This window comes from Euprymna scolopes, chromosome 2 (genome assembly GCF_053919585.1).
Source record: "Euprymna scolopes isolate OS-2025 chromosome 2, ASM5391958v1, whole genome shotgun sequence".
Classification (NCBI taxonomy): domain Eukaryota; kingdom Metazoa; phylum Mollusca; class Cephalopoda; order Sepiida; family Sepiolidae; genus Euprymna; species Euprymna scolopes.
The window spans coordinates 204,825,338-204,839,772 of record NC_136483.1 but is presented as its reverse complement, the minus strand read 5'-3'; the positions used below and the strand labels follow the sequence as shown (position 1 = coordinate 204,839,772).

Below are 14,435 nucleotides of genomic sequence, written 5' to 3'. Positions count from 1 at the left end.
TGAATTTTCCGAACTCAATATTTTTCAATTTTTAAACTTAAAACATCTATCAAAATTTTTCTATTGATTCTATTTTTACGATATTTTCAGGGTCAATGTGAAATTTTATGTTATTTCCAATAAACCGAATATAATATTTTAGACAAACGTTTTTTTTTAATTCAGCCCCCCCATTTCCAAGTGTCTATTAAAAAGTAAATAATTAATTTACTCACCGAAAAGTAAATAATTAATTTACTCACAAATTGAAGAGAAAAGGTCAATAAATAATATATTCAAATTTAAAACAAAAAAAAAACGTACTGTTTTTTAGAATTTTACCTGTACAGTTTGAAGTTTAAAACCTTTTTTTTTAAACCACGTTATTTGTTTTTTCTTTTTTTTTAATGGAACCTTGGTCCTTGCTCCTTTAATTGAAAAAAATTAGGGCTTGAATTACATTTTTCGATGAGTTATAAGCTTGGAAAGACAGGGGGTCGAATAATTCACGCCTCCCATTTTGAAATGTATATTTAAAAGTAAATAATTAATTTATGTACCAAAGTCTTATATATCACAAATTAAAGAGAAAAGGTCAATAAATAATATATTCAAATTTAAAACAAAAAAAAAAATACTGTTTTTTAGAAATTTACCTGTAAAGTCCGAAATTTAAAACCTTAAAAAAAAAAAACACGTTGTTTTTTTTTCTTTTAATGAAATCTTGGTCCTTGCTCCTTTAATTGAAAAAGAAATTAGAGATTGAATTACATTTTTCGAGGAGTTATAAGCTTGGAAAGATGGGGTGGAATTATTCACTATTTTCACGAAATTTCTGACACACCTACACGAGCGCCCAGATGAAAGACAATAACGCACAGAGAAAAAACACCAACAACAACAGCGCATGGAGGAGCTGCTTATACAAGTCATAAAAAATAATGCGTCCACCGATAATAATACCGCATTTTCACAAGACTCAATATGAAATACGATTGACAATTTCTGCTACGAACGTGAAGAAGGTAAATTATTTGAGGCTTATTTTCGTCAGTATGAAGATTTTTAAGCATCGACCGCAAACAGTGGTTTAATAAGAAAAATGTTTCTTTTACTATTTCAGAAACTAGAGACTGCTGAGCAGAAGTTGTGGATTTTATTTTATCACGTAAAACGTTGGACTTCTTTCGTCGAGACGGTGGAACTTCTTACAGAACTACTTAGCCGAAAGTCTTGTTATTTCATAAGCGTTGGCCATATCTGAATTTACAGAAAAAATAACGAAGATGAAGTAAGCAGCCATGGTAAATAAACATTGCGACGAATTCAAACTTGTAGACTGTAGTGCAAACAATTTTAAATGCTTAATATTTGTGCAAGGATTGACTTCTGGGCGAGATGTGAAAATTAGAAGGCGTGTCCTAACCAAATTAGAAAAAGACCCAAACCTAACTGTACAAAAATTAACGAAAGACTGTCAGAAAATAAAAATTATTAAAAAGATTGGATCAGTCACGCAGATAAAATAGCAGACAAACAATTTAAAAAACGCGTAAAAATAAAACACAAATTTACGAAAAATTGCACACTTTTCTACACATAGCTAAGAAAGAATTAAAAAAAAAGAAAAATTCCGTTTCTATATAACTGATATGGCAATTTGCGTTGGGTTAAAGACTGTCTATATTTAACCAGAAAATGTTTAATATGCAAAAAATAGGACATATTGCAGAAATACAATTAAATACAAAACCGAGTGTGCTTGGCGGAGACTGAAAATAACGAAGGGTTGCAAAAATATGTGACTATAAAAATTCATGATAAAGAAATAAAAAATGCAACTAGATTCGTGTTCAGACCTTTCGATAGTAAATTTAAATATCTTAAAGAAATTGAATAATCCCACAATGCTGAGAACACGCAAAACAGCAAAGGCCGTTAACGGTACGCAAATTTACTTCGAATGTGAATTTTTAGCGAACCTCACATTATTGCGAAAGACGAAAAAATTAAAAGCTTATGCATTAAGGAATACCACTAACCTACTCGGGCTAAACTGAATTCATGAATTTAATTTATGGGACTTGCCAATATCTACATTCTACAGAAAAGCAGAATTAATGTCAGCAAAAATACAGATGTTAATCGCGAATTAAAAAAAATGAATTTACCAATATTCGCACCGGGTCTGGGACAATGTACAAAAATGGTCGAAGAATTAAGATTAAAGCGGAATGTACAACAAATTTTCAAAAGAAAACGCAACGTGCGTTTTGCGTCGCTGAAAAAAAAAATCGACAAGGAGTTTTACAGATTAGAAAATGGGGACATTCTATCGGAAATAATATACCGCCAGTGAGCTGCTCTCACGGTCTATGTGAAAAAGAAATCGGGGGAAATCCGTGTTATGGCATATTTTTCCACGGTATTGAATGCATCTTTGAAGGACTTTCATTATCCTCTGCCAAGTCCAGAGAAAGTTTTTACAAGACGAAACGATGGTCAGACTTTCTCGAAAAGCGACCTCAGCGACACCCATCTACAGATTCCAGTTGAAAATGAGTGCTAAATTACTCTGCATCAACACCCATCAAGGTCTTTACATATATGACAGATTTGTATTTGGGGTCATGGTCGCGCCTGTAATTTTTGAACAGGTTATGGGCACGATGCTAGGCAGCCTTCTTGGCTTTTCTATCGCATATCTGGACGATATTATTAAAGCCAGCAGTAACAAGGAACAACACAAAGACCATATCTACGAAGTATTCAGACGGATATAGGATTTAAAATCAAGGAAAACAAAAACGAATTCTTCCCGCAGAAAATATAATATTTGGAGCACATAATTGACAAGAATGACAGATGTCCAGACCCCCGAAGAGCTGCTGCGATATGGAGCATACTAATACTACCCAACAGGAAAATACTACCCAACTGCAAAGTTTCCCAAAGATTGCTAACTATTACCAGTGCTTCATTCAAAAATACATTAACTGCGGACACCTGCATGTAAAAAATGCATGAACTGCGGATGGGCTGTCTAAACTAATAAAAAAAACCCCAAAAAACCCTCGAGGACTCAGTAATCGCCGTATAGTGAGATAAAGATGACGATTCACAATACAATCCAGAAAACGGTGTTGCAACATACGTGTTTTATAGGTTAGGGTAATTGTTAGGCTTAAATGTTGTCATTTTTTTGTTAATTACAAGAAAATCCTCTATTTTGTTCTACAAACTGAGAGGAAATATCAGAGAAATTAAATTGTAGTTAAAAATCAGAAATGTATTAAAAAATTATTAGTAAATAAAGAAAACAATAAAAATGATTGTTTTTATTTTTATTAATTAAATATAACAATAAAATACAAAAGAAATCTGTTGCAGATGCCATTTCCAGGGGCGGGGAAAGGAGGTGTTAATTTGATTTGGCAACAGGGAAGAACGAAGGCAATGATGGCGCGTTTCACAGCAATCAACAATTTTTTCTCCCAAATCCTTTACCCTTTATCTATTATTTAATTAATCATGGAAAACTAGAAAAATTCTTTTGGACCTTTTTTATTCAAAATTTTATAAAAGTTGTCGCTTGATGAATGTTGCCGTATTTTATTTACCCCTCTACAGTAGCTCAGACACAAGGTCAGATGTGGGTTTAATAAAAGCGTTTCAATGGAACGAACTAGATTCGAACCTAGCACATGTTGGTTTTCAGTTCATGTCGTTAACCACTTAGCTATGGATGAAGACGTTTGCGATTCAGATGTTCTCTGATGATATCTGGGAAATTCTGCCTCTACAAACGCAAACGGTTAAACGGAGATAACGCAGACATAAAAGTTGATGAATGTCACATACATTTTTCGTCCTCGATTTTACTGGAGTTAAGCTTTATCTGAGAGTACATCTCTCAAGCTCCTTGGCCTAACGTTCACTGGAAACATGAGTTGGAACAGTTGCATCGAGGGCATTGCCAGGGCCGCTGCAAGGAAGGTGGGCTCTCTCTACCGTGCTAGAAAACTTCTAACACCCGAAAGTATCCTGTACCTCTATAAGGCCACTATTCGCCCATGTATGGAGTATTGCTGTCATATTTGGGCCGGTGCATCGGCTACTTGTCTCTCGCTCCTTGACAGGGTTCAAAAGAGAGTCGCAAATCTGATAGGCCCTAAACTGGCATCAAAACTTCAGCCTCTGTCCCATCGTCGAAACGTTGCATCCCTCTGCCTGTTCTACAGGTATTATAATGGTGAATGCTCTGAAGAACTGCAAGCACTTGTGCCCCCACGACGTGAACACCCTCGACAGACCCGACAAGCTGCAAAATCCCACCCCCACACTGTAGAGATCCCTAGATGTAAAAGATCCTTCTACTCCAGTAGTTTCTTCCCCAGAACTGCTAGACTTTGGAATTCCATTCCGGGTCACTGCTTCCCCAACTGTACTGACATGCATAAGTTCAAGTGCAACGTGAACCAACATCTCGCTGCCCTAATCCCTACATAGTACCCCAGTAGATGTTTCCCCTGATAGTAGCCCCCTACACCAAAGTGGCAATGTGCCTTGTTTGGGGTGAAAATGTAATAAAAAAAAAAAAAAAAGAAAAAAAAAGCTTTAATTATTTAAATGAAAATAAAAGAAAAGGGGAATATGATTTGCCACTTAAACATATCTACTGTTATTCCAGCATTGGCCATTTATAAGTATTTCCCTAAATTCTTGTATCAATTGATTTTGGCCCAGGAGTAACGTCATGGCAAATGGAGTCAAAGGCGGTTTTGTAGTTAGGTTCGAATTCCTCGAATAGAAGTAATTATCCCTTCTTGCACCGATGATTGCGAAAACATAAAACGCTAGTGTCTATAAGTGTAAAAAATAATTATTAATATTTATAATTAGTCACCGTTTATTTTATATTGTATTCTCATCAGATATGGAACACTAGAACAGGTCTTTTAAAACCTTTTTGTCGAATTAATTTATGGCATAACATCATAGAATTATTTTATGGCATTTCTCTAAAGAACCCTTGCTTCTAGTTATGACGTAAAGAACAAATTGCATGAAAGTTTTTGTTTATGTTTCATTATAATTCATCTTTTATTTTTACGAATAAATATGTTTTTTGGAGTCTTTCTATACAAAATTTTATAATTTTTTTTAGTTGGTTAATGTAGTCTTATCTTTTACGGATGAAGAGGTCTGCGAATCTGATGTCTCCTGAAGAAATGTGGAAAATCTTTCCTCCCTATAAAGTGTTTTAACGGGCTTAACGCAGACATAAAAGATGAACATACATTTTTCTTATTTAGTAAAGGTAGGCTTTGATGGATAGAAGCCAAACCCTACAAAAATATTAGATTTGAATATGACTCTAGCTTTAAAACCTTTTTGTCGAATTTATTTGTGGCATTAGGTCACACAAACTACAGAAATTTCTTTTGATTATTTCGATGAAACTTTCTTAAAGTATCAGTGAAAATCATATGGATTTTTGTTCCTCAATCAGTCAACTAAAAGATAGCTCTAAAGCTTCTATTGATTATGTAAGCAACCACTTGAATGCAATCTCCTATTTATTTTTTTACGAATAACTCCCCTTTATTTCTACAATCAAGTATGGAAAATTTTTAGAATCTATACAGAATTTCATAATTTTCGGTAGGTTAATGCAGCCTTATCTTATAAGTATGAAGAGGTCTGCGAATATGTTTCCTGACAAAAGCTGGAAAATTCTACCTCCATATACAGTAATTGACATCTATCTTCCTCGGTTTTATTCGATTACAAAAACTATACTAATTTCATTTAACTATTAGGTTGACAAGAAAGTTCTTGCGCAATTTTTAATTTTGATTTCAAATAACGTACCTTCAAAGAAGTTTTCGTTATTATAACTTTACTTTATATACCATTTTAAATACCGTTTTCGGTATATCTAATCGTTTAAATTATACTAGTTTTAAAACAATTGTGTCTTCTCAGAACGTTGAATACAAGATAGAAAACAAGCAAATTCGCACACTTTTTTTTAAAATTTCAATTCGAGCAAGGCCGGAAAGCTGCTGAAACAGCTCGCGATATCAACGAAGTGTTTGGCCCAAGAACTACTACTGAACACACAGTATAATGGTGGCCCTTAAGAAATTTCGTGAAGGCGATGAGAGTCTTGAACAGGGTTAGCATAGTGCTCGGTAATTGGATGTTTACAACGACCAATTAAGAGACTTAGTCGAAGCCAAACCACGTGCAATTGTTCAAGAAGTAGCTTTTTAATTAGACGTAACGTATACGACGATTTTCAACCATTTGAGTGAGATTGAAAATACAATAACTTGATATATGGGTACCTCCTAAATTGAAACGACTCTTTAAAAAACGCCGTTATTAAGTGGCATATTTCCCTGTTTTACGTAATAAGAACGAATCGTTTGTCGATCGGATTATACTTCGCGTTGAATAGTGGGTTCTTTACGACAACCGACGACGCTCAACGACACCACCGGAAGCCATATTTACACTAAACGAACGTCATGCTGACTTTTTGGTGGTCTGCGACTGGTCTCATCTATTACAGTTTTGTGAATGCAGGAGAAACTATTACTGCGGAGAATTATAAACAAATGGACGAAATGCATCCGAAACTTCGATAACAACATCGAGCATTAGTCATCAGAATATGTCCGATTCTCCTCCACGACAATTCCCGATCGCACGTTGCTAAATCAACCCTGCAGAAGTTATACAAATTAGGCTACGAAAGTTTGCCTTATCTGCGATACTCTATATAACTCTCACCTACCGACTTCCACTTTTCCAAACATCTCGACAAGTTTCTGGATGAGAACTGCTTCAAAACCCTAAGCGATATCAAAAACGCCTTCAGCGTCTTAATCGCCACTAAAACGCAAGATTTTTACGTTACTGGCATAAATATATTTGTTTTGTGTTTATTCTGATGGTGCATATTTCAATCAATAAATTTTTGTTTGAGCTGAGATATGTTTAGCTGAATTTAAAAATTAAAAACCATAAGAACTTTCTTGTCAACCTGATATTTCGATAAAGTTTCCCTAAAGAACCAGTGAAAGTTTTAGGGTTTCTTGTTGTTCAATCAATTAACTTAAAGATGGCACTAAATGGCAGTTTTAATTGATGACATAAGAAGTCAATTGTATGTAATTTCCTGTTTATTTTTCTCTTGAGTTGTAATAATCCCCGTTTCACATCAGTGTTTCTATTGATAATTCCCACCAAAACTCCTCCAACACCATTTAGACCGCTGCACCCTTCTAGAACAATAGCAACATCATCAACTAGAAGAATCCCCGCGTTGTACCGATGTTGGGTATCATACTGTGGGTGAGATACCCACTACCAGTGCTTAGTTCTCTGCTGAATGTTAAGTGGCACTTTGGACCTTGATTTCCCAATCATCCATCACCATTTTCTTTCGTAACCTCTTCCCATTGCAAAATGTCCGTATCAACTCTGCAATAAATTCCAACGCAAATGAGACGATCATACTCCTAGATATGTATCTGATTGCTGGTTATCTTCGCTCTTGCCTTTTCACTATATATTTAAACTTATCTGTAATACTCTATTTTTAATTCATGTTTGAATGACGAAAGTTCATACGTTGTAGAGATGATAGAAATCATTAGCTGGACAAGACTCAGTGTTGAATGATGCACAACCTCTATAGTGTAATAGAGAGGAAAACGATGACTTAACAGTTTTACATGTAGAAAAAAGAAGTAGCGTTAAGAAACAAACTAAAAGAGACAATGAGTCTTGGACAGGTGTGAGAAAGGCTTTTGTTGGAAATGTTCCCATGTTTATTATGATGTTGTTCGAACAGAAGTTACTTGGAACTCTTTACACCTACAGGAAATTTACACATATCAGCATTTTCAATAATATTAACATAAATGTACTGTGCGCTTGACTCTAGGGTGCCCCTTTTGTCCGTGTACTTGTAAAGGACTCAAGTCTCCTTAGGCAAAAACGCAGATGACCGAGGTACACGGATATACTGCGCCTTCAGACTCAGGCGGATATTACATTTATGTGAATAAATCCTATGTATGGTTTTATTGCAGGTCAATATTTTTTTTAATTTTGAAATTGCTATGAAATGCAGAGGCATGAAATTTGATACACTGGAAGAGCATAACAAGGTGCCTTATTCCCCTGATTTGAACAAATATTTTGAAAGTTATGCTATTTTTTTTATTTTCTGGTAATTTTAAGTATGTATCACCTTATTGCAGGTCTCCCAAAATGATTAGAAAGGGTCGATTGACAACTAGTGAAAGGGAACGTATTGTTGCAGGCCTTGCAGAAGGTTTAACTCTCGTATATCTAGCATAGGAGCTTGGAAGAGATCGAAGAACATTGTCTTCATTCTTTAAAAAATAACATCAAACCGAGGAAAGACAAAAACACAAGGAAGTCAGTTTCTGCCTGTGATATTAGAAAAATTCACCGTAAACTTATCAAGCAGATGGGCAGCAACAGTGCTGCTTTATTTGACAATGCTAGAATACCTTCCTTGTCGAGAAAGACACGCTGCAATGTCTTAAACGAAATTGCAAGAAGCATTAAGTCAATAGCAAGATATGTTTTAAACCAAACTCATAAGGAAAAACGTTTGGCTTCGGCTCAGAAATACATTAAAATCAGTTTTGAAACTGTTCTTTTCACCTATGAGGCCAGAGCAACCCTTGATGAACCAGATGGGTGGGCCAAAGTTTGGAGTTCTCTTGGATTTCCTACCCCTCATCGATATCGTCGTTAACACGGAGGTGGAAGTGTCATGGTTTGGGCTGGAATTATCTGCGATAGACTAATCGGACCATTTCGAGTGCTAGAAGGGGTCAAACTGACAAGCCAGTCTAATATTTTATTTTTAAATGAGCATTTGTCACTATGGCTTGATGACCTTCTATTAGCGCGTCACCGCAAATTGATTTTTATGCACAACAATGCGCCACCCCACTCAGCCAAGGCTACTATTTCCTACCTTAAGTCATTAGGCATTAGTGGAGAAAATTTGATGACATGGCCACCTTGTTCTCCAGATATAAACCCAATTGAGTAGCTTTGGTCAGTAATAAAGAAGAGAGTTTATGAAAGAAATGTTCAATTTTTGTCAAAGGATGAACTTTGGGGGAAGATTTTGGAAGTTTCCTATAGCATCACATCCTCTCAAATCCACCGATTGACATCATTAGTTTACTATTCAAAGTGATTTTGAAGCATGGGAGTTATATTGACAAATAAATATTTCCTTAGACAAAATAATGTGAAATTCGTTCTTGCTTTTGGTTAAAATTGTGCTGGATATGTTTTTTATTTCATATAAATAGAAATATGAAGTTAGAATATTGTTTTATTACTTCAAATATATATTTTAGACACTTGCACTAAAGTGATACACACTTAAAATTACCATAAAATAGAAAAATTAGCATGGCTTTCAAAATATTTGTTCAAATTCCACAAAAATCAGGGAAATAAGGCACCTTTTTGCTCTTTCAGTGTACCAAATTTCAATTCTATGCGTTTTATAGCAATTTCAAAATTAAAAAGTATTGACCTGCAATAAAGCGATACATAGGTTTTTGTTACTGATGTATATAAATCTCCTATGGTCTGAAGAAGGACGGAGGTTACATCGACCAAAACGTTATGCAAATATCACTAGATATGTGAACCGTAATCTAAAGAATCCAAATAATACGATTAATAAAATAAAAGTTATGTTTGTAAATATCCTATAACGTAATAAGTTTACAATGATTGTGCAAATTTCTGAAGAAACTTCTGTTCAAACAACACCGTAATAACCACTGCAAATTACTTCCAACTATAAAAATCTGCTATCATTAATACGAATTCTGTTTTCTCTGGAAAACTATTGTCCTACACGCGAAGTTGTGAAGCATCCATTTTCATCTTTGTTGCTACACCTTACTAAGTTTTTCGGAATATCTAAGTATTTTTAGAATAATATCTATTAGACTGTCTCTCTGACTTAAAACTGTTGTCTGATTTCTCAGCTTAAGCTAAATGCCCTTATAAACAAACCATGATTTAGTGTTAATACTGTTTTTGTTTAATTACATGCTTTGAAAATAATAATGGATACATCATTAAGCAAAGATATTAAACTCGTTTCCTCTGTTCTAAACATTATTTAAATATCATAGTTCAATTAGTAAACAGCACAAGCATACATTATACATAGATCATAACTTTCACTAAACCAATCAGCTGATACAGATGTTCGTTCAAAGCGACATGTTTTATCGTAACTACAAACAGAATGGCAGTGTCATTTCGAACTAAAATTTTTACATTCGAATTCGCACATATTATAAATAAAACTAACCACCGCATTATCAATCACTTCTGGTTAAACTGGAGGAGAGTAAGACGGTGTAATTTTGAACCAAAATTTAAACATCTGATATCACACATAATCTAAATAAAACTAACCACCACATTATAAATCACTTCGTATTACACTGAAGGATAGTATGACGGTGTTATTTTGAACCAAAATTTTAACATCTGAATTGAAACATAAAATTAGCCACCACAATATCAATCACTTCTTATGAAACAAGAGAGACATTTTAATATTTTGATTCACACATATCAATAAAACTAACCATCACATTATCAATTACACCTATGAAACTTGAGAATACTGTAAAATATTTTCATTCGTAAATATTCATTTTACTATTATATGTTGTGTATTTGAAAATGTCTGTAAAAAGACGAACGAAGAACGCAATGTTCATTATATGGTCGTTGTTTGATTTGCATAATCCGAATTGTTTAAGAATAAGGTAAGGTTAATTATGCTTTTGTTGTTGTTGCTGCTGTTATTGGCTTTGTATAATTCAAACTAGTTTAAGAATAAAGTAATGTTTATTATATGGTTGCTGTTTTTGGATTTTGTATCTGAAATTGTTTAATAATAACGGAATGTTGATTATATCGTTTTCGATTTTGGCTTTTTATAACCAGAACTAGTTCAACATTAACGTAATATTAACTATATCGTTATTGATTTTTACTTTATATAATTAAAACTAGTTAAAGCATAACATAATGTTAATTATATGGTTGTTCTATCATTTTATAATTCGAACTTGTTTTAGAATAGATTGTTGCTTTTTGGGTTTTTACTATTCGACTTAGAATCATAATAAGTAATGTTATTTATATTTTTGCGCTTTTTGGCTATGTATAATTCGAACTAGATTAAGAATAAGACAATGTTAATTATATTATTAGTGTTTTGGCTTTTTATAGTTGGAATTATTAATTAATAGTAATTTAATGTTAATTTGAATTTCTTTAAGAATTAGGTAATTATATGGTTTTTGCCTTTGTCATTGTATACTTCGAAATTATTTAATTGTGAAATTTTGCATTTCTATTAAAAATATGGGATATTTTACAAAATTAATGCACTTTTACTTAGCCCTCTTAAGTTTCATTATTAAAAAAATCTTAGATATTCTATGAAACTTATTATAGGTGATGTACCATTTAACCATGGGGCATATCCTGCTAATGCTTTTCTATTAGAACTGCAGCATATGTGTCTTCTTTATTCAAACATAAATTTAAAGGAGAACATTATAGATGAGTCAGAAATCGAAAGGGAAACGGCGAGTGTAGGTAACGAGCAATCATAAACAGACCCAGAACTATGGTTATCTTATTTTCATTGGAAATAGATCGCAAAACTGACAAAGCCATTTCACAATAGAAAAGGTCACGAAAGAAAATGGTGACAAAATGATTGAGAATATCAAGGAACCAGAGTGCCACGAAACACGCAGCAAAGAAAAAAGCATTGATAGTAAATAGCTCATTCACAGCGAGATACCCAACATCAGTGAAATGGGAATTCTCCTAGCAGATAATGTTACTGTTGTCCAAGAAGAATACAGCAGTGTTTATGGTATTAAGAGAGTACTGATGAACAATACCAGCAGAAACATTGGTTGCGAAGCGGGGAGTATTACAGCCGTCAAGAAAAATAAACAGGAAATTGCATACACAATTAATTCCCATTTAGATCCATCTTAAAGTTAACTGATTGAACAACAAGAAACTAATAACTCTTTAAGGAAACTTCGTACGAATTATCACCATGATTTTAATAAGGTAATCTAACGTTTGGTAGCTGTTCTTATGACGCTATGATTAACCAGCACAGTTATGCTGACATGCTTAAATATAAAGCATGACAATAATCGCCATTTTTAAACCTGTCCTAAATTGTCTATACAATTGTTTGAATCGCACTCGCTAATCAACATCATTTGTATTTGGTGCTACAAGGGAGACTTAGTGTTTAGATATATCAAATTTTCTGGGGCATGACAGTAATAACCATCCTCATGTCTTTGAACCTGCATTAATGTGTCCGTAGAATTGTAAGACCCCTCTTGCTGAGGAGTCCATACAAAGCGCCTTCTTTTTTATGAAAGCATTGGCTGCTGAATAAGTTACAAAAAATTAAATAATCCACACAGAAGTTTCTAAATATACATTACAGAAACGACATAAACATGCTGTCAGTTTATTCACTACATGCCACTGGATACTTCCTTTGGCGTAACATCTTTAACACATTGCTCTAATACTAATTTTTGCCTCGTAACGGAATTTTCTGTTTTTCAGTCTCGTCTTAGCTCATATTAAAACTTTCGTTTTATCATTATTTTATCTCCCTCCTTCCTGTTCAGACTTTTTTTTCTGATTTGTAAACCGACCTTCGAGTCTCAATACGATTGTTATCGATCAGTATAAATCTACATGAAATGAATATAAAACCTTTCACAGAGTGCCAGCCAGGAGGTGCCAAGTTCAAATCTAGTTTGCGCCACAGAAACACTTTCACTTAAGATGTTGGCAACCATCATGTGGTTCCTCCCGTAAGTACTTGATGTATTTCTAGAAAGGGAAATCAACGCCAACAATAGAATCATACGAATGAATGAATTCTTTCTTTAATTAGAAATGTTGGACAAAATAGTGTAGACATGCTGGAGTGGAAGAAGCGAAGTTCTAACTGGGGGAAAGGCAGTTATTTGGCGACCCCTATTGGATTGGCAGAGCAACAGATATATTATCAACATAGTATGTACATATTTACATGATAAAAATGAATGAAAATAACATTAAGATGTGGAAATCGAATGCAACAGCAAGAAACAAAATTAATAATCCCAACTGGATTTTCTGACCATTTGAAGCGGCGTTTTTCTTTGTACTGAAATGGAAAAGAAAGAAAAAATAAATAACTGAATCAATCAAGAATTAAAAAAAAAACATGACGAGGATGGGGGAGCATTAATTCCATCTTTTTGAGTTCGTTAGATTGAGAATTAAAATTACAAAGAAAAGGATTATTTAAGATAATTAGCGACCTTTGTGTATTTCGGCACGAGGGGGTTGATCAGACTATCCTAGAGAGTTCTTAAACTTAACAATCACCTACAAAGTTTGTATTTATTTTTCGTGAAAGTTTGGCGAGGGGGGACCATAGATTGAAGCTCAGATGAGCACTTGCCATGAAAATAACGATAAAGTAGAAACAGGCTCGCAATGTCTCTTCTGTGGAAAAGCGGTTGCAGGGAAGAGAAAAGGGCATCACCCACTAAGCTACGAAGTCTATTTTGAACTCTGTTCTGTTGTCCATAATGTTTTTCCTAAGTTTTATAAGGTAAACATCTGATGATGACGTGACATTTGATGATGACGTACAGCAATAATATAATTTAGCAGATGTTTAGTTGCAATATAAAACAATATTGTAATGGCTACTTTTTTAAGAAATAAATGACCGACTGAGAAAACTTGATATTTGGAACTTGGAGAATTGTTATATTACACTATGTTCTGGAACATAATAAAAAGGTATTCATTGAGATTCGAATTTTCCAAAATTTTCTAAATTTACATAAAAAAGAATTTTTATTACAGAAGCTGTATTTATGAGAAACGTTTTCCAATCAATTACGATTGGTATAAAATGAGTACCTTTCAAGTTAATGATTAACCTACGTTTGTAAACTAATATATACTTATAATATATATATATATATATATATATATATATATATATATATATATATATATATATTCAATAAAGTTATTCAAAATTGCCGCAATTAATTAAGCTCAATATCAATGGATTTACCCTTTAAGAGCATATGTGATTTAATTAAAGGTTCAATGTCGAAGCAACAAAACAACATGAATATGAATTTTGTGATACTTCTGTGATTTTGTAATGTTTTATAACATTGTATATATCACACAGGGAAAGAGAGAGAGAGAGAGAGAGAAAGAAAGAGAGAGAGAGAAAGAGGGAGATGACACGATAAACAAATAAATACTCGAGATAAATAGCT

At 33.6% G+C, this 14,435-nt stretch overlaps 1 protein-coding gene across 5 annotated transcripts in view; it reads right to left on the bottom strand.

Annotated features, from left to right (window-relative positions):
- Positions 1-8,227: 8,227 nt before the first annotated feature.
- Positions 8,228-14,435, bottom strand: part of LOC145302519 (uncharacterized) — a 28,109-nt gene continuing 21,901 nt past the window's right edge. For all 5 annotated transcript variants that reach the window (XM_080144666.1, XM_080144662.1, XM_080144660.1 and 2 more), the window contains one exon: positions 8,228-13,291. The gene's annotated coding sequence lies outside the window, so the exon portion shown is untranslated. The remainder of the gene's footprint in view (positions 13,292-14,435) is intronic.